Source organism: Etheostoma spectabile, chromosome 22 (genome assembly GCF_008692095.1).
Source record: "Etheostoma spectabile isolate EspeVRDwgs_2016 chromosome 22, UIUC_Espe_1.0, whole genome shotgun sequence".
Taxonomy (NCBI): domain Eukaryota; kingdom Metazoa; phylum Chordata; class Actinopteri; order Perciformes; family Percidae; genus Etheostoma; species Etheostoma spectabile.
Genome location: NC_045754.1, coordinates 18,963,710 through 18,985,174, shown reverse-complemented (window position 1 = coordinate 18,985,174; position 21,465 = coordinate 18,963,710). Strand labels below are relative to the sequence as shown.

Here is a 21,465-nt window from a genome sequence, read left to right as displayed (position 1 = left end):
GACATAATGTGCAAAAATATATATTTAAACCCTAACGTGTTTTTTTAGGTGAGATGACGCTATGCACTTTGCTGTTTTTTTAGATGCCTAACTTTAAAACGTGAGAATGAAGTTGATGACCTCGATGTACCTAGATTACAGTAACAAACAGGCTTCCCGTTTGTCCCTTTGTCAGTGTGAATATCTTACATTCAAAATTACATAGTATTACTAGGAATACTGCTAAGCATTTTTAATAATAAAAGCCACACTATGCATATTTGTTGCCAGCAAAACTAACTTGCTTTACATTAACCTATTTTGATTGATTGATTTTACACAGTTTGGCATTGTCTTTGTTCATAATGGGCTAGTTGGAAAGATTGCATGTTTACTCAGCAAATGATCAGACAAGAAATTACTCTTAATGGAAACTATGGATCCTTCCCAACCTCATTCTTCGCATGCTCACAGCTTAAAGATCTGCTCCTATCGACAGTCACTGACAACAGCAGAATTTACAGTATGTTGGAGTTTAGCCAGAGTACGACTTGTGTGAGCATTAAAAGGATGGGCTTGTGTGGCTGTACATGTTATATACACTAACACAAACCCTTCCATAAATTCTTTAAAATTCTTCAAGTGCATATACAATTTTTTTGGAATACATACAGCATCCCAGTACATCCATCCATTTTTTAACACCCTCTTTTTCTTTTTTTAGGCTCAGCCTACCCTAGTGGGGAACTGGGTGGAAGGAAAGGAAACACCCTGGACAGGTCAGCAGTTCATCACATGTCTAACACAAACATTCACTCTCACATCCACACCTTGGAGTAATTCAGTTTCCATTTCACCTGACGAAGTGAGACTCAGGAATAAAAATGCTGTATGCCATTTCAGACAGCAACAGAAACAAATCTTCCACAACCAGGTAGATAGCATTGCCCCCCCACTTACCCCGTCCTTATGTAAATGTACATTTTCTGGATGTAGGATTAGTTTTAAAGATCCATCTGGTCCATTAGCTAACTTAAAGAAAGCAGTTTAATGAGCAGGAGACAAGAAACAGCTGTGTGCAGCTGGGATTGCCATATACTGTACAAGTGTTCACAGAAAACACGCATGACGGCTGCTGGAAGAGGATTGCTTGTTATGTTTGCTTACAGTCAGTGTCGCTGCCAGCCTTTTTGGTGCCCTAAGTTTTTTCTCAACTATACTATTTGGTAATTTCAAAATTGAAATTCAATTAATTGAACAGCCCTAAATAGCAGCATAGAAATGTAACACCTAAGAACAAGTAAAGGAAAAAGGAAGATCTACTTTGTAAAAACAGTACACAGAACAGCCAAAACATACATTCACACAAGTATTGGGACGGGCAAAATCTTTGTCGAAATTAAATAATCATCCATAAATACAAACTTAAAGCAGAAGTATACAAGTAAGCAATCTTCTTCAAAAAAGTAAAGATTTAGAAGCAGAAAAGTCACACAATGTTACTTTACTTACTATGTAGAATAGCTAAAACACAGACATTTAAGTATTGACAAGTGCATAATATTGTCAAAATAAACCACAGATGTTTTCTGTGTATCTGTCCCTAAACGGCCGGGTGAGGGTGGTTGATCAGGGCTTGGTACTGCTGTGGCGTCTACAGACCTGCTGGCCGGCTGGGGTTGATGTGTGCCTGAACTGCTTGTAGATGGTTGCTCGTCTGCATCTTCCTCTTGGCCACGTGCTCCTCCTTGTACATACCTCAGCATTGACCCTGTATTCATTTAGAAATACGAAGAAAAAGGATGAGTATAGAAAGAGACAAAATATTCAAAGAAAATATTCAAACAAATAATCTTATATCGGAGAAAAATAAGCATTTAAAACTGAAGCATTATTTGTCAACTATTTGATAAATCTAAACCAATATAAAAGCCTAATAGAATGAGTTGCAATATTGTACACCATTCAACAATAATGTTTGCTTCATAGCATTCATAATGACATTTTATATTTATATCTTACCAACAGGAATAAAAGCAAAATGATTTACCTTACACAAGACTAGATTTCTGAATCTTAACATTATTTTACCATTTAATTTAATTTAATGTACAACTTACGTAAATATAGTTACGAGACCTTTTTTCCTACTAGAAAACGTTTTGTTTCCCCGGCAGATGTTGTCCATGTCTTTGCATCTTGACATAAATGGAATCAAAATGCCAGATCATTTTGTCATGTAGCTTCTGTCACATTCACATGTAGCTAAGCTAGCTGTACGAGTAACACTAGAAGTCTGAGTTCTTCTGCCTTCACATTATCAAGAGCCATTTTCTGTACCACTGCACATCCAACACCTCACCTAATTTGTGTGAGAGACTGTAGCCTATATTTTGCTGCATTATACTGAATGAGAATCCTAAAGATGATCGTGTGTTTATTATGCATTGCAAATGTCAAAATATGTCTTCTCAAATGACACTACGCCAGGTAGCCTATGCTAAATGCCTGGCTAAAGACTATTAATCGAATGCTACACGGTAATACCATTGTTACTTTCTTGAGCAATTAAATATATCTCTTGTTCTGCCTGTTTTGTGAAATACATGCCTTAAAAAGTGCCTAATAATTGTTATGACTATGATGATTTGTCATTAGGCTATTATTGCCAGCGTAGTTACACAGACGCCCAAGTCGTTACCACAACAACCTATACAGATAGGTTGAAGATGTCTGGACACACAAATCGGATTTACCTGACATCTTTCTATTTATAATATTTATGAATATAGTGCAGCTGTATTTTACATGCTGAATGTGAAAGTCAGCCACTTCCACAGTATGGAGAAAGTAAATGAGTAGTAAAGAAGTGGGTAGGTAGAAGTCTCTGTGGGTGAGACACTAGGACTGTTTGTCTCTCTTGCCATTCCCCCCACAGTTGTCACCTGGAAGCTTTCCGTCAGCCCCCCTCTCTTTGGAAGCCAGAGATGAGAGCCATTCAGAGGAATGGCCTCAGGCACAGGCCTCTACCAACGCTCAACTCGACAACCCTGGCTGTTTTAAGGGAGCCTCTCTTTGCGCTTCAAAAGCTTTCTACGAATGGGAACCGAGTTGGCATCCCACCATAGGCTGCCTCCATAAAGACCTTTTTTCAGTTACTCAGCTGAAAGACTAGAACCACAAGCACACTTGGGATTAAGGGCAGAAAAGGGTTGGATTGAAAGGAAAAAAAAGTGAAATTCCTCAACACCTTTAACAACTGATATTTGGAGCCAGGATAAAATCAAACCTCATGGGAAGCTGAAAAGGCTATTGCCTCAAATCATAGCCTGACAGAAAGCTAACAGTTTGACAGAACAATGCTGAAACTGTGTGGCATTGTGCACTGAAACATGTGCTGTGTGGGATTTCAGCAGCAACACAACCCAGAGAAATACAAAACAAAAACACGGGGCAATTAGGGAATTAAATATGAATTTGTTGTTGTATTACTGTGCTCCCTGTCAGCTTTGGTTTGCCACTTCAATCACATATAAATCATAGGACAATCTGTATCAGCCTGAAAACTGTCTTGAAATTTTATCCTGATGGATGATGGTGCTTACATTTATGACAGGGTAATAACTGTGAAAGAAATTACAGCACACACAAAGACACCAACACACACACAAGCAGACAGATATTACAGGTGCTTTTTGGTACCTTGTTAAAAAATAAAATGTACACAAGATTCAAATATTAAAGTTGAAATGAGGCCTTAGAATAGAAAAATAAACCAAGCTCTCATTTGTATCTAGGAATGGTAAGTGTTGTTTCCATGGAAATGGTATTTTAACCTACATTAGGACAACAATTTTGTGAAAAGAAAACACTGCATGTAGCGACTCTACTCGCCCAGAACTTTTGTTGACTCTAACAGATTTGTCCAGCATCCAGCGGTTTCTTTTTAAATGAAACCTAAGCACTCAGACAAGCCAAGAAGCATCTCACTTGGCAGACCAACAAAATGGTTACAGCATTAGAGTTGACATAGTGTTTTACTGCAGTCCTGGGCAATCATCAGGATCATTCATCTGCACATTCAAACTCTTTACTCTCTCATTTGTCAACCTGGCTACAGGCTTGAGCTGGGCTATTGCAAGCTAGCATGTTGCCTGTGATGTATTGCGCTATGATAAGCATCTCTATGCTGAAAATATGGATCTCTGTTCAAGATGTGATTTTAAATGTCCAGTCTTTGATTTAAATGCAAGCAAACAGGTAGTCTGACCAGGAAATCCAAGATATGGATCTATTTTCTCATGCTAAAATAGTGTTATGTTATTGGACTTGCAGTACATGCTGTGTGAGGTAAATGGGTGCCTCAGGTTAAGAATATATTTTGAGTTGCAATGATTAGGATGACATGTTTTATACAAACCCTATAGTCTAAATACATATGTGTCAGGTGACATGTAAGCTCTAAATTTCTAAAAGGTGTGAGTTGTTTTTCTGTTCTGTGTTAGTCCAGAGGTCCCCGTCAGAAAGCAGGTTTAGTGAAAACTCCTAGTTTGTTAACTCTGAGATGAGGGAAACTTTGTGTTTTCCGTTTCAGGAAGGGAGGTACATCAAACCTGAGAAAGAGGGGTAACTCCAGCCCGTTTCAGAAGGAGAGGTTATTTAACCTCAGAGTCAGTTACTATGGTAACTAAGTCTAACCTGGTTGGGAGCAGAAAACGTTTAGTTTCTCTCAGTCTCCTTCCTCTGACACAGCGCTCTTTAATATCCTTATTCATTCATTCAGTCTGTATCAGGTGTCTTTTAACGCAGTTCAGTCAGGACCACTTTGTCAAAAGAGATTTATTCATTGCAGTTTAAATAGTCCGCTATTTGGAAGTCCAATCAAAAGAGGGACTCAGCTGAGCCATTATCTGGTGTGCTGGCTTAAGAACTTAAGTCAGCTTTGAGCTGAGATAATAGCCGAGCTTGACTCCATGACCTGCCAGAACTTCTGTATGCTTCATTTCGGTCAGGACCACTTCATTAAAATAGATTCATTCATTTGCAATTTGTATTTGGTGGTATGGCTCTGTTTTGGGGCCTCCGCCTCACTTCCACATGCATACGTGGAAAGCATGAGGCAGAGAGAGCACACCTCTCTTCCCTTCCATGTGCATGTATGGAAAGCCTTAAGCGGGGAGAGCAGCAGTGCAGGATCCCCCAAAACCCTCATACCAGGCAAAATTTCCCTGCCCATCCACAAGCTTACATGGAAAGCATTAGCAAGGATAGAAGCAGCATCACTACACTTCTACATGCATATGTTGAAAGCATGAGGCAAAAAGAGAACAACGTCCTGCCTTTTCATGTAGATAGATAGATAGATAGATAGATATTTATTGATCCCAAAAAATGGGAAATTACAGTGTTACAGCAGCACACAAAATATACATACATACAATACAATAAAAACGTAAAGCATACAATACAGCATACAATACATGTAAAGCCTTAAGCAGGGAGAGCAGTCATAGCTGGAACCATGTTGCATTAAGAAAAGTGGAGATAGCATTCATTCCAATGAGCGTTGCTCAAAGGGCATGATGCAGTCATGGAGCTCTAAAATACCCGGATCATCCGCGTTGACTGACCCATAACATCAAGATGGACATGCGCACTAGCGACAGTTTGTTTGAGTTGTAGCCACGCAGCTCGTTCATGAGCGAATAATGTTACATCCACTTTACAGGACCCATAGAATACAACCCTTGGATGTGGGGTCTGATACACGTTCTTTACTTGCTACCGCTAATGTTATTCATACCTGGCAGCTTGGGAACAGAGACCTAAACAACGTTACATCAACATATAGTGCTCTGATGCATCATAAGATACCACACATGATAATCCACAGCCATTAGAACCATAATTACAGCTACAGGAACTCAGGAGAACCATCATATCAGTATGATGTGTTTCTATTTATTTAATTATTTTTTTATAAATGTATTATTTTATTTATTTTAAACGTGATAGTTTGAACAAGGAACATCCAAGTATTCGGATGTAACCATGTAACCAATGTAACCATGAAATACAATCTATGGGAAAAGTCTTTCTGGACCAGCCGGTTGTCAGACGCTGCAATTCCAACAATGGCCACTAAGCCCATGGCTGCTTCAAGACATGGCACTGTTCCTGGGGGCTTTGGCAGAATCATCCCTGTCACTCACCGATGCAAGTCGAGTGCAGATTTGAGTTGCCCATGCGTCACTTTGTAACAAGTAGCGTACAAGATGCTAACAAGAGACTTCTGTAATGTCAATACAGTAAAAATGGACTAACTAAAATATTTTTCAACTGGTATTGTTTGTAGTGAAAAGAGTTTATTATGACATGTTATGCTGTAAACTGTTTAAATATGAGCAGGCACAACTTACATCTGGACTCGACCAGTGCCGGTCTGACTTGACTCTCATTGGTTATGACACGTTATGTTGTAAACTGTTTAAATCTGAGCATACTCAAATCTGCACTCGATTTACAGTGGCTATCCCCAATGGACATGGTTTGACATGACGAGCCTCAGGGCAAGCAGCCTGGTTATTCCCATGTGGCAGACATCTTGCAAGCGCTTGCAGAGATGCAGCAAGGTAGGCTGGGAAAAGATGTTTAAAGAGAGCACGCTAATTGGAAATGCAATCAAAAGAAGGAATCAGCTGAGCCATCAGCTGGTGTGCTGGCTTTGTCATGAATAAAAACTATAAAACGTTTTTTTCTTGATCATGGCATGTCTTGCCTTTTGTCTACAATCCCGTTGATGAAGAAGCTGTATTACTTTGAAGGGAGTTAAATATATACAGTACGTCGGGAGATGATATTGAGGCCCCGATTTCCAGACAACTACCAATTTAAGCTGTATTGTTTTTCTTCTCAGATACATACATAACCTTATCCATCCTCATATCACTAGCGTCCACCAGGTTTTATCAGTAATATTTTACTTGAGATTAAATAGGAAATGAATACACTATATTGAAACCTGGGTGATGGTGAAGGTCAGGGGCCTTGACGGACCAGACCTCGGCAGCAGAGGCTGGCTCTGGGGACGTGGAATGTCACCGCTCTGTGGGGTAAGAAGCCAGAACTTGTGCGGGAGGTGGAGCGCTACCAGTTAGATCTGGTGGGGCTTACCTCTACACACAGTTTTGGTTCTGGAACCATACTCCTGGATAGTGAATGGACTCTCTTCTACTCCGGAGTTGTCCAGGGTCAACTGATCGCCATCTGAGGGTAAGTTGGGTCAGGGGGTGGGGGAAGTCTCAGGACAGACCTGGTAAACCCAAACAGGTAATACAGGTAAATTGGTAATGTTTGGAGGAGGCCCCCGTCCGACAGACTTTCAACTCGCACCTCCTGCAGAGCTTTTCATGCATCCATGTGGAGGCTGGGGGCACTGAACCTGAATGGAAAACGTTCAAATGTTCAGAGCATTTTGAGGAACTTCTAAATCCAGCTAATACGCCCTCTATGGTAGAGGCAGAGCTGGAGGATGATGGCGGATTGTTGTCAATTTCCCTGGTGAAGATTGCTATGGTAGTTAAACAACACCACAGTGGCAAAGACACAGGGATTTATGATATCCGTCCAGAAATGCTGAACACCCTGGGTGTGGAGGGTCTTGGTTGACACGCCTGTTCAACATTGTGTGGAGGTCTTTGACGGTGCCTGGGGAGTGGCAGACCGGGGTGGTGGTTCCCCTCTTCAAAAAGGGGGAACAACGGATCAGATCTTCACTCTCCCAAGGATCCTGGAGGGAGCCTGGAAGTATGCCCAACCAGTCTACATGTGTTTTGTGGATCTAGAGAAGGCATATGACCGGGTCCCCTGGGAGATACTGTGGGAGGTGCTGCGGGAGTATGGGGTGAGGGGGTCCCTTCTCAAGGCCATCCAATCTCTGTATGACCAAAGCAAGAGCTGTGTCCGGGTTGCTGTGTCTGGGTTCTCAGCAGTAAGTCAGACTCGTTTCAGGTGAGGGTTGGCCTCCGCCAGGCCTGCGCTTTGTCACCAATCCTGTTTGCAGTATTTATGAACTGGATATCGAGGCGTAGTCGGGGTGGGGAGGGGTTGAAGTTTGGTGGACTGGGGATCTCATCGCTGCTTTTTGCAGATGATGTGGTCCTGATGGCATCATCGGTCTGTGGCCTTCAGCACTCACTGGATTGGCTCGCAGCAGAGTGTGAAGCAACGGGGATGAGGGTCTGCACCTCTAAATATGAGGCCATGGTTTTCAGCAGGAAACCGATGGAGGGCCTTCTTCAGGTAGGGAATTAATCCTTACCCCAAGTGAAGGAGTTTAGATACCTTGGGGTCTTGTTCACGAGTGAGGGGACCATGGAGCGTGAGATTGGTCGGAGAATCTGCGCAGCGGGTGCGGTATTACTTTCTATTTATCGCACCGTTGTGACAAAAAGAGAGCTGAGCCAGAAGGCAGAGCTATCTATCTACGGGTCAGTTTTTGTTTCTACCCTCACCTATGGTCATGAAGGCGGGGTCATGACCGAAAGGACGAGATCCAGGTACAAGTGGCCGAAATGGGTTTCCTCATGAGGGTGGCTGGCGTCTCCCTTAGAGATAGGGTGAGAAGATCAGTCATCCGAGAGGAGCTCGGAGTAGAGCCGCTGCTCCTTCTCGTTGAAAGGAGCCAGTTGAGGTGGTTCGGGCATCTGGTAAGGATGCCTCCTGGGTTCCTCGCTACGGAAGGCCTGTCCAGCTGGGAAGAGGTCTCGGGGAAGACCCAGGACTAGGTGGAGGGATTATATCTGCAATCTGGCCTGGGAATGCCTCGGGATCCCCCAGTCGGAGCTGGTTAATGTGGCTCGGGAAAGGGAAGTTTGGCGTCCCCTGCTGGAGCTGCTGATATCAATACATATTTGTAAAACATATCTGTAGACACATCTACTTTAATATATACTGCATATTTAAATATATCTGTGGTCCAGCTCAGTGCCTCGCTGTGTTGTATCTTTGAGTCCCTCACATTTTCCGGTTAGTCCATGCATGATGGTGTGGCGTGCTGCCGCTGTATATTAACAAGTTCTTATAACCTCAGCCCTCCATAACAGCAATGGGCCTCATATCCTGAGCAATAAAGTCGACAATTCCTTCGGTGATATTATTTTTGCATTTGGAGGATAGAGGCTTAACATCCAGCGGGGTCTGGGTGTGTCTGGGGAACGCTACCGTTGTTGCGGGTGGGTGCGCCGGTAGTTATAAAACGATGATTAGACTATGAAATATGCCTATTCTGATATATTCATATAGCCTACTCAAAACAGACAGGGCAACCTAACGCAGACAAGTTAGCTTACCGTTTTTAGGTGATATGCCATCTTTGTAGTCGAGCTGCGATATGCAAACTGTTACTTGCAAAGTTTGCATTCAACTTTTTTCCGTTATCTATTTTTGTAAAATGCTGCCACACTGCCGATGTCTTCAACATGGTAGTGGAGGACTGACTGTAAATGAAACACTCACAATTAAATAAATAACCACTAAAACAAGGCTTTCTAGTTCTTTCTTCAATCTGTCCCCAGTGTGTTGGGCTAATCCAAAAACAAGGGGGTTGTTTTAAAGACAGACTGTTATCTGTGAAACAGGGGAGCTCTGAAAACACCCCCATTAGCAATAAGTGCTTTCCACCCGTAGACCGTAACGGTCTATGCTTTCACCTGATGAAATAACACGGCAAAAAAACGACCAATCAGAATTTTGGTCGAGCCAGAACGTATCGACCAATAAATCGACCAGTTGACTGGGAGATTACAGCCCTATATATCTGAAGTTTTATTTATTTGTCTTTTAGGTCCTACAACCATTTTTAAAATTCAAATAACCTCACTGCAGCACAAATATTCTAATAGCCTAGTTTGTCCTTAAAATAATGATATTCATATCTTGACTGTAAACAACAGGGTTGATGTTTTACAAGCTTTTTAGAAAATAAAACCAGACGGACAATGAACTGTAAAAATGGCCTTAGGTCTCTGAGGGTTAAAGATGGGACTGGCTCGAGCCCCCCTCAACCTTGAACAGGATACATGGTTCAAAAAATGGATAAATACTAGAGATTGCTCTAAAAACAAATAACAATAACAATTTAATAACAATTTAAAGGTGTGCTATTTGTAGCTATGCCATGAGATTGACAATTGTGGTCTTAAAAGTCTCAACTACTGGATGGAATGCAATTAAAATTTGCCTTCAGGATGATTTAATAATGAATTTCAGGACACCTCAATTAGCTTCCCATCTAGCGCCATCATTAATGACATTCCAATTAGTCTCAGCTTTGTGTTAAGTACTAATTAGCAAATTTTAGCATGCTATGTTAGCAACACGATAAACCAAGATGGTGAACACGGTGAACGTTAAACCTGCTTTACATCAGCATGTTACCATTGTTATTATAAGCATACTAGCATGCTGTTAGTATTTGTCTCAAAGCACCACTGTGCATAAGTACAGTTTCACAGAGAGTTAAAAGAACCTTCTGTGTTGCTATGCATGGCAGGGGGTGTAATGGGTCCAACTTGTAATATTGTCATACCTTTCTGAAGAATTTCAAACTTATTGTTATGAACTAGTTTATTACTAAAAGTTTATTATTGTTTATTTGTGATGCTGGAACTTTTATCAGTGACATTTCAGTCAATGACTGCCACAGAATAAAGATATTCCTCTTATAAAACTGATTTAAAATTGCCATCCCACATCATAGTTTGGTGGCAAGGTCATCTTCTTTATTCAGATTATGTTGATGCTAGCATTTATGCCACACAATATTAACAAGCTCTTTGAGCCCTTTAGAGGAAATCTCATAACTTTAGAGTGTTCCAAAAACAGTTTACCCAGCAATGAAGGTCGGTACAGTAATCATGTGCATTATCTTATTTTTTTGCACAGAGCTAGCGAGGAAGATTTTGGAATATGTATGTTGATCATGAAATTTCAAATGGTATAGTCAGTTTTCTGAAGCTGAAAGGGCAATAAAAACAATAAAAAAGGTCATAATGCAGTACTTGTCATAAAACAAGTTATATAACAAGTAAAGAAACGCCACCACATAACTACAACACTTGTCTTTTCTCTCAATGCGTTGTCTCCCTGATGGCTGAGTGGTAGCGGTGACCCAAATTACGGTTTCTTGACAACTGCAGCTGGAGTTCAGGAGGAAGTGTTCAAAAGAAGGCCCTTAAGGAGGCTATTATCCAGGGTAGAATGTGCTTCTGTGGTTCACCCTCTCTCAATGTAAGTTGAAATTTATCAGTATATGACCCAATCTGCTTCTGCCAGCCATAAAATATTGATAGAAAGCCTTTAGGTCTGAATATGAGTCCACAGGTTTTGACTCCTTTTTAAAAATTATTATTACAATTTCTACTCCGTCCCCTTCCTTTATCAGCGTAAAGTATTTGCCTTTTTATCTTCCATAACAAAAAAGCCTAATCTCAAACACAATTACTTCACAGCTAATATGCTTAAACAATAAATATTTATAAAAATTTTAACATACAGTATGCAAGATGTTGCATTTGATTATTAAGCATTTCACTTAATTATCTTTTTAAGAGTTTCTTTAAAAGTCAGTTTACACTCATTTATATATACAGTACTGTACAAATATGATTGAATTGGAGGATTTGTAAAGGATTTTTATTGTCCTGTTAACCTGACAGGCCATAGATCGATTTACTTTTGCATGTTAATACTTGCAAATTGTTTTGTAAGTGCAGTATGAATCGGTGGAGGCATTTTGTCTTTCTGGCCGCTTTGTTTAATTCTTGCGTTTGTTTAAAGGTTGTGCTGGAAGTCTCATGGGAAGAGCCGTTCTGCAACAGAAAATTGATTCTTTTTGCCAAATTCTGAGCATAACTCGGAGGTTTAAACATGTCATTAACATTTACTAAAAATACAGCTCTCTTTTACAGTGAAAGATTTCTAAAATTTGCTAACACACAGCATGCTGAAATGTAGAGTGGTAAGTATTTAAGGATCAACCTTCGTGACTAATTATTACCAATGACTGTGTCTAGCAAATTCTTGATTAATTGAAAGTCAGTCATACTCTGAAACAACCAAACTCAAAGTTGGCAAAAAGTAGTATTATTCAAAGCTTTGTGCTTTTCTCCACTTTAGGCACAATTTAAAAAAAATCATACAACATGGGAGGTGTCCCTTTTCTTTTTGACACGTCCCCTACGAACATTTACAATCGCAGCCTGCAACAGTTACTGAATCAGGCTACGGTGGTGAAAGAAGCCTGCAACTTGGAGTAGAAATTTTTACAGACACCAACAACTATAGCATTTTCATTACCTCTTTATTTTCTATTTCTAAAGGCAACCTGAAAGATAAAACAAGTTCTAGCTAATGTATCACTCCTTTTATTCCTGAGAAATACATGCCTATACATTTAAGGAATTGAGCAAACCCACACTGTTGCACCCATGCTGTATGCCCTATTGGACCTCACCATGACCAGTCTGATAGAAACATAAGCCCGGACAAATCCCCCGTAGCTTGACGGCGGGATATTCTCAGTGTTGATGGAGCTATTGATTATGCTCACATTAAAATGATGTCGGCAGCTGTACATGCCAATATTGGAGAGGTCCATTAATCCGAAAAGCAATGGCCCTGTCAATAGACTGCCCTGGTCCTGACAATAGATGACACTCTTGAGGTGAAGCTTAGGGTTAGCTGAGCAGAAAGCATTCCACTGCTTAAAGTCCATCCTGTCTCACCACTGAAGCGCTGTCCTGTCCTCCTCCACCCCCAGGCATGACTTCACCATTTACTAAATCCTTTTAGGGACTGCTCAGCCCCACAACTCATTGAAGGCAGAGAGCGTGAGTGGGTCATGCGTCATGGTGGGATATGAGTAAGATCAGTGTCAGCTTTCCTCCACTTGCGCCCTAGAGACAGTTGCCTCCATGACTGAAAGGCACACATAAGTGAAACACCCCTTGCAGTTGTTAAAGTAAAACATCAGCTGTATAGTACAGTACAGTTTGTTGTTCACGGGATCTTCCCGCAGCAGGGAGAAGGATCCACCTTTGAGGAACAATAACACATGTTCCATTTTGGTCCACTACTCACTTGGTGTCTTTGCAAGTGACTGCAGGCACTCAAAACAATAAAAATAGTTTTTTTTGTGGCATTGCATGTCCACACTGGCTATGGTTTTTTGAAGTTATTTTTTTTACTTATTTCCTTGTTTTCTGTCCTGTTTACTGTAGCTGTTTACTTGTATACTACATTGGCTCCCTGGCCATTCCAACCAATAATATAATTATAGTGCTGACCAAAGTGGCCTAATGTGTTTAATTAATCATAAAACATGCCATATTATTCAAATATCTCAGTATGCTAAATTATGTAATGTAAAAAATGTTCAGCAAATTGTTCTGCTGATGAAATAAATGAGTTAGAGCCATGGATAGTGACAAAGTGGGTGGAATTGTGTTATTTCACCTATAACCTACATAGGAAGACTCCTCCTGCTCCCTGGACTACATGAAGGGAAGTCCACAGACAAAAGACTGAGGACTTATAATCTAATTTGGGGATGGTTGAACACCAAGAAGTTCTCCCTTGAAATTTGGTACGGTCACTTGTTTGTTCTCGTCAGGATAAAGTCTAGTCACTTTGGTGATTTGCAACTTCATTTCTGCAAAATGAATAACATTCCTATCAACCTTAGCTGTTTTCTGATTTTACTGCTAAATAATATAACCCTGCATGCTAAATTAAGATGGTGAACATGGTAACAATTAGAAGTGTAACAATTTCATTGTGAGTATGCTATCATGCCGACAGCAGCATTTAGCTCAGAGCTCAGCTGTGCTTAAACACAGCAAATAAATAATCTAGTGTAACTGTGAACAGCGATTTTACAGTTTTGAAACATTTCAGACACATCCTTGCAGCCTTTAAACAGAACTCCCTATTAAATGATATAAACCTTAATAAACATATAAAATAAACAATAAAAGCCATATAGAGATTTGTTGATTAGTAAAATATACATGTATATCCTGTATTGCTGAAGGAAGTGACACAGGTGAACTTCACCTTTCATTATTTAATTTGGGTACAACACACATTTTCTGGATCCCCTCCTCTGACAAGTGTATAAAAGTAATCTTCAGTCACCACAACTATTATTAGTTCATATTAAAGTCAATTTCATTTTCAATTTAAGCGTTATTTTTTTTTATCATATTGGGCTCTAAGAATATTCCTCCTATGCTATAATGAAATTCCCAATGAACGGTTGAATCACTAGAACGCAGCACCACTTCTGATGTCTTAAAATAGAACAAAGAATAACAGCCTTATTACAATCTAATCTGGATCACCACATAAAAAGAAAATTAAACCTTTAATGGAACTCCAAGAAATCCAACGTATTATAATCAAACTGTGCAGATGAGAGCGTGTGTTTAGCCAAAGTGCCAGAGTGCTTAAATAGCACACCCAGAAAATAACAATGCCACTCCACGTGGGCCTGCAGGTTTTATGTCATTCAATGGAAGTTTTATAGTTGTCAAATAATTGCTGAGAGGGACTTGACTTTTCTATTTTGAAACCATTCCTTTTCCCGTCAAGCATTACATAAGTGGCAATGAAAGAGCTCTTTGCTCATGTCTAGACCAGAAATTGGCAGGCAATCTGGCGTGAGTTTACCTCTTTGTGAATCCGTCTTTTAGCGAAAGCGGCAACTTGGAACATTCCTTTTTAGCAGTTTTTTTCCCTATTTTCGATAAATGAATTGAGTTGCAAAGACCTGGATATAATTTGACTTTAGACATAACCAATTTATCTCACACCTCAGTGCAATTCGAGACCCTGTAATGAAACGCCAAGCTAAGAGTCAGGATTGGCAGAGAGTGACACCTGCTTCTGTTGGTTGAAATTAGAAATGCCAAAAGAAAGGAAGAAACTGTCAAATAGAAATGTGTCAGACATTTTACAGGTCTAATACTCTTGTAGGCTGGAGGGTTGAGGTTTCAGTCAAAGGGTCTTTCAAAAAGTGTGATGTTAGCTGCGCTGAGCACACACATTCACAAAGATAAGCGGCATCTCAGGATGCTCGCCTGTTACAACCACCCATTCTTAGTCTGCTCTAATGCTGCTCTCACAGATAGAAAAAAAAAAAAAACTCCTCTCTGTAAATGCAAAGAAACAGCTCTTTAATTTAGATTTCCAAGAAAGTGAAGGAAGATTTGTCAACTGTGAAATTTAAGGGGACATGGCTGCCCAAACTAAACATGATTGATGAAGTTTAGACTTTGTGAATTGGTTCCTTTCCTTCTTACAAACTTTCAAAACAGACCATATTGGTCATTATTGACACGTTACTATTGAAAGTAGTTGTAATTGTTCTTTAGCCTCAACATTTTTCCTGGTTTTGTCAAGCTTCTTCTAAAAATCTATTTCTTCACCTTTCTGTTATGTGCGATTCTCTGGGGTGCTGGAAAAATGTCCAGCTGGAGTGTTGGTTATTGCTTTTTCTGTCAGGTGTCAGCAAATGTTTGAGTCTCCAATCGACCAGTTTTCTACAAATCACAATAAACATTCAGCAGTTCAATACAGGAAACATCTATTAGGTCAGTAAAGTGATAAAACTAGTGTTACATATAAAATATGATAGGAGATGAAGATATATGATGTACGTTTGTACATTATTACTCCATGCTATAAAGAGCAAAGCATAGTAATTTGTCATGGTGCTTCTTTTGTATTGTGGTGGAATTAATCTGGGTCCAGGGGCCTCATCAAAATTCCACATGGATAAAACCGGGCGTAGGCCAGGTCCTGCACACATTTCCTTCATACATGACAATCAACATAGAACTGACTGCGCCTTGCCTCCTCCCATAAATTACTGTGCAAATGACTACAAATGCAGGTGTTTGGTGTTTTAAGCCCCCAACGTCGCCTTCCAGGCAGCGCTGCCTATTAGGCACTAGGATTAAGCAATGGTTAGGGTTAGGTGCTTTGAAGTCAACAGTCGCAGTGCTGCCTGGAAGTCGCCTCTGGGGGCCTAAAACACCATCAAGCATAAATGCACCCCTGACGTCATTCTTTGTCCAATCACAACAGTTAATCTTGCTGCAAGACAAGCAAAAAAAAACACAACAGATTGGGAAAAAACACTGTGAAAATTGGTCTGATATTGAAGTGGAAATCAAGCGAAGAGTGGTGGTGCCTCATTAAAAAGGACTTGATAAATTGTATAGGCTATGCCAGGTCTCTTACCACGTTTTCCACATTCTGTTCATGACATCCCAACGGCGCTCTAAAGATGCTCATCCGGCCCAGTGTTTGGTGGGAACGGATTGGGTTAATTTCGTACACCTTGTTCTCTTATTATTCATTTAGTTAAACATCATCCACGGGATCAATTACACATCACACGTGAGTTTGCCCGCCCGACAATGCGTTTATTCCTGGGGGACATGGATGGGGAGATGGAGTCTCGCCCCCTGTGTGTCATGGATTTCTGTGAGCCTCCGCAACTGTACAGACCCACAGACACGTTACAGAGCCAGACAAGACTTTTCAGACAACCCGCACATTCTCACGTCAAGTACAGTTTTATACATTACACCGTGTGTGTGGGAACCAGTGTTTGCAATCAATGTTTAAAGGTTGCACGGCATGACATTTTCACTTTATGAGGTTTTTTGACATTAATATAGGTTTCCCCAGCCTGCCTGTGGTCCCCCCAGTGAATAGAAATGGCGATTGGTGTAAACGAGCCCTGCTTTTGAGAAAATGAAAAACGATCTCTGCCTTTGAGAAAATTAAAGCTCAGATGGGCCAATCTGGAATCTTCCTTCAAGGTTACCTCCACTTCATGTCATTCACATCATGGCTTTAAAAAGAGCAAAGTGGCAGTTGGTCAAGGCCACGCCCCCAGCCTCTACCTTGCCCCCCCCCCAACCTCCTGAATACCTACAGACACAGAAATGGCACATCCTAACCAAGGCTAAATTTTGGGAAAGAGACATCAGATACAGTATTAGGGGGTCACTAAGGCTGTTATAGTCAAAATATATGTCGAATATATAATATATTATTAGAATTATTTATATAAATATCCAAAAAGCACCATGTCATGGGACCTTTACACATGAGGCCCCAGATGGGGTAGAGGAAGACTGCTGTGGCAGAACTAGCAGAGGCAGTCAAAGCAGTACAGATGCAAAGAGAGCGGGATGAAATGGCAGCCAGTCTGAGGCAGCAGACGGGGGTGCCATCGAGCTTCAGAGAGCCAAAGCTTAAGCCACTTTACCCTGATGATGACATTGAATAGTAGCTCACAACTGTTGAGACAGTGGCCAAGGTTTAGGGTTTGCCTCAACAATATTCAGCCATTTGGTTGATCCCTCCACTCACAGGCAAAGTGAGAAGTGCTCCTCTCGCAAGTGTCAGCTTATAAGCCAACGTGACAACAACCATTACAATCATCGTCATTATTAGCATGATTATTATTAGGATTAAGACATCTGATGTTAAACTGTAACTTCAAATCATACTTTATTGTGAGTCTGTGAGGAGAATCTTCACCATGAGTGTCATAAACACACAATCACACCGTTTTTTTTAAATAGTGGGTGTGAATTGGTATAAGTGTCACTTTTTCCTGAGTTTATCTTCCCCTCTCCACCACCTTCCTCTTCTCATATTCTCACAAATTTAAACTCATAACGGAGAAAAAAAGTTTGACTGATTACGCCAAAATCACTGAAAGTTGTTATCGTGCAGGCCTCCCGGTGAGAGCAGCTGCTTGACTGTCGCATTAATCCATGTTGCTTATGCAAATGTACACCCTTTTGAAAGGTTCTCCAGAAATATGATGTTATTTAGGCTGCCAATCATTGTTTATGTAATTACGCCATTACATGTTCTTGTGGAGTTTTGATGAATGACGCCTCGATCAACAACAGCATGTAAGACTGACAGCATGAAAGATTTTTTGTACATGAAAAAACTTTTTGTTGATTGTTAAAAATCTCAGTATAATAATAAATAAAGTTGGATTAAGATAGTTATAAGTAATGACACTAATGCATTTGTCCCATCAATAAGACATAGATTGCCTGCCGTTTAGGCCAAATGATTAGTTAAGCCAGCTGGCTGCGCAGCCACTTTAGTTGAATGGCATCACTCTTTGTGTCAAATTTATCCATGCCTTTGTTATATCTCTGTGAATAATGTGACCGGGATGAGGTCAGCTGGATGAAATGCTTCTACTGTTTTAAGGCAGTCTTCTGTTAACTTAGTTTTGGTTATTTGGTGATAAATGAGATGACAATACAGCTCAGAGGAGAGGAGTTAGCATGAGGAGACAGGCGCTCCAGCATGCAGGTACAGTTGCTTTATTGATGAGGCAGGGGAAGCAGTCAACAGCTGATTGCAAGTTTAATTAAATGTTCTTGTCAAGGACATAGGCCTTTGCCCTGCTGAGTCCAGAATATTGTTGACTTCCTGAAAATCCCATCATAACCCTGTAGCACCCTGATGGATAACTCCATGTCTTTGGGCTCAGAGAGAGTCATCTTTGAGCTAACTCAGCTTTCAATTAGCTTTTACTTCTCCCAGCACCTTCTTGCTTCATAAAATCAGTTAAGGCAGAAGCCTGCAGGACTGACAGTTCAAAGCAGCCTCTGGATTATGGATGCTTTAGGGCATTGTGTGTGTGTGTGTGTGTGTGTGTGTGTGTGTGTTTGTGTGAGAGAGATGCTCAGCAATTCTACTATTTTGTTTGGACACAGTCATGGGTATTTTTATTGGATTCTGCACTCAGTATTGGTCCACATGCATGTATGATCAATGTCTAATTTTTTAAATTTGAGTATTACATGTTGCATAGTCTCTGATTGCCAGACTTAGCTCCACTGCGCTGTGGAGTAAGGTCTGGCTACACCATATATACATTCTTGGACAGGAGAAAAAATGTTCTGGGTTGTTTGCATTTCTTTAAACCAATCATGTCACAATATTGTCTTGGGCGGCGCTATGCTTCTGATGCCACAATGGGGGTTCTGCAAAATGGTTTGGGAAGGAACTTGTTTTGGTGGAACATTTGCAACTAGCAAAATCAAACGGCATATACAATAATAAATGAAGTAAACTGATCACACAATACAGTAACGTGAGCTATTTGAATTAGCTGGATACATGGTTAAATGTCATTTGCTCTTGTGTACTTCGTCCACAGCGATCACACCAAATGGTCCCAAAACATCTCAGTTAGAAAGTAAATGCTGTAAACATATTCTTTGTAAATCTTAAAAATCGTTCACCAAAAGAACCAAGCAGGCCTGCCTAGTTTCACAATCCAAATTTTCTTCAAAACCTGCCATTTTCAGCGTGTAGCTTGCTAGCTCAAAGTTTTTGGTTTCCCAAAGCTAAGGGATTTTGAGAATGGCACCGGACAGAGAGCAGAAGGTGAGGGACATCCATGTCAGGCCTGGAAATGTACTTCCACTGTCCAGACTACGTGATGCATACTTTGAATACAGGCTGCTAAATAACTCAGCTGAGTGGGTTACCTTCAAAGGAATTTTCTTCTAATAAGCTCTTGTATCAAGATAGTATGCTCACAAATCAACCAATTCTTCTTAAAAATACCGTAGCTTCTTATTTATCCACTATAGGGCCTGCTTGTTGACCAGCTTCACCCAGACTATGCTCATCTCATGCTGACACCAGCAGAAATCACTGCCGTTTGTTTCTGTTAACTGCTGTGTTCATAGGATAAGCTTTTTGCCTAGAGGCTGACATAGGCACAGGGTCTACCTCGTGCAAATTCATCATGTGTGTTTGTGAGGCTTTTACACGACTCCAAGGTTGCTGCAGTCATCCATTCTTTAAGATGCTGCTTGTCACCTTGATATATGAGATGCTGGCTTTTTGGTTGTATGACTCTTTGACTGTCATGCACTATATAACCACGGCTCCTGCTAGTCTCGCATACCGGCCCTCCAGGTCGCTGCTTGTCTGGGTTGTGGCAAAGGCTTAATTTTCAGCAGGCTCCATGCTCAGCTCATGTGTTCAGCTCATGTGTTCAGCCCCACAGGGTGATCAGGATGGGTTTAACCCCGCTATGTGCAGGGTTGCTGTTTCCAACAGAAAAATAAACAACTCTTGTGAGGTAAAACAAATTCAGACAGAAGTATAACTACATGTATTTATATGCATTTCCCACTTCAGAGAAAGAAAAAAACTGACATAATAAAATGTAATTATTACAAAAAATTAACTCACTTTCGGTTTTGACCCAAATAAGTGCTTTAGATTAGAGCTGCAACTAAAGATTATTTCCTATATCAATTAATCTGACAATTATTCTCTCAATTTTATTGTTTATCAAATGTACAGTAGTGAAAAATGCCCAAGATGGCATCTTCCACTATGGAATGTTTCGCATTTACACAAAATAATTCATTTTCACTGTCCATTGAAGTATCTCCGCTACTTTAGATAATCACCTAAACTGAAGGGCTGCATTCACGATTATTTCCTTAATTAATCCATTAAATGTTTGGTCTATAAAATGTCAGAAAATATTAAAAAATGTCGTTTAGTGTTTTCCAAAGCCCAAGATGTCACAAATGTCTTGTTTTGTGCACAACTCAAGAGATATTCAGATGAAATTACTCAAACCAATTAATTATCAACATTCTTTATTTAATTGTTGGCAATTAATGAATGAATCTACTAAACTGTTGGCTTATTTAGAATTTATGATTTTTTTTTGTAATTGTAGAAATGCAGAATGTCTTCATGTCTTATAGAAGTGATCCCAAAACTACAAAAATAAGAGCCAAGTTGTAATAAATGGGAATTATTCTTTATCAGGTAATCAATTTGGACACATGGTTACAATTATTAATCTAATGACCAGTTTTGTCATTTGAATTGGCATTAAACTGCTGGTACTTCCTCCTATGTTTGCCAGAGTAAGTGTGTAGGGATTGTGCACTCTCAGGATGGCCTGCTTGGAGGCGCGTTGGATTAATGGTCTTTATGTACTTCAACTAATGGAGTGGGAGATCAGTGGTCAGTAAATGTGACTTACTCCAATCAAGTGCAAGGCTTACTAAGCCTGACTGCTGCATCCTCCAGAGCCATAAAATCTGTTGTTTTATTTCTCTCCCATCCTTACCCAGTGACCTGCCTACACCGCCTGGTGTCAGTGTTGGGCATGGAGATTTACAGCAGAGGTCAGAGGACGAATGGATGTACAGTAGACATGAAGAGGGTGGGGGATGGGGGGGAGGGAGGACGCTGTTAGGATTGCAGGAAGAACCAACTGACATTTAGCTGCTGTAGCTATGAATTAGTGATTTCTTTCAATAGTGAAATTGAAATCCTGTGTGGATCTTTTATCATCCCTGGAAGGCAAGAGTTAAAACAGAGCAGTCACAC

The 21,465-nt window shown here is 40.4% G+C and overlaps 1 protein-coding gene across 1 annotated transcript in view; it reads left to right on the top strand.

The window, feature by feature from the left end:
* The first annotated feature begins 703 nt into the window (after positions 1-703).
* ntng1a (netrin g1a) overlaps positions 704-21,465 on the top strand; it is a 271,523-nt gene continuing 250,761 nt past the window's right edge. Inside the window, exon 1 of the mRNA XM_032503682.1 lies at positions 704-758. The gene's annotated coding sequence lies outside the window, so the exon portion shown is untranslated. The remainder of the gene's footprint in view (positions 759-21,465) is intronic.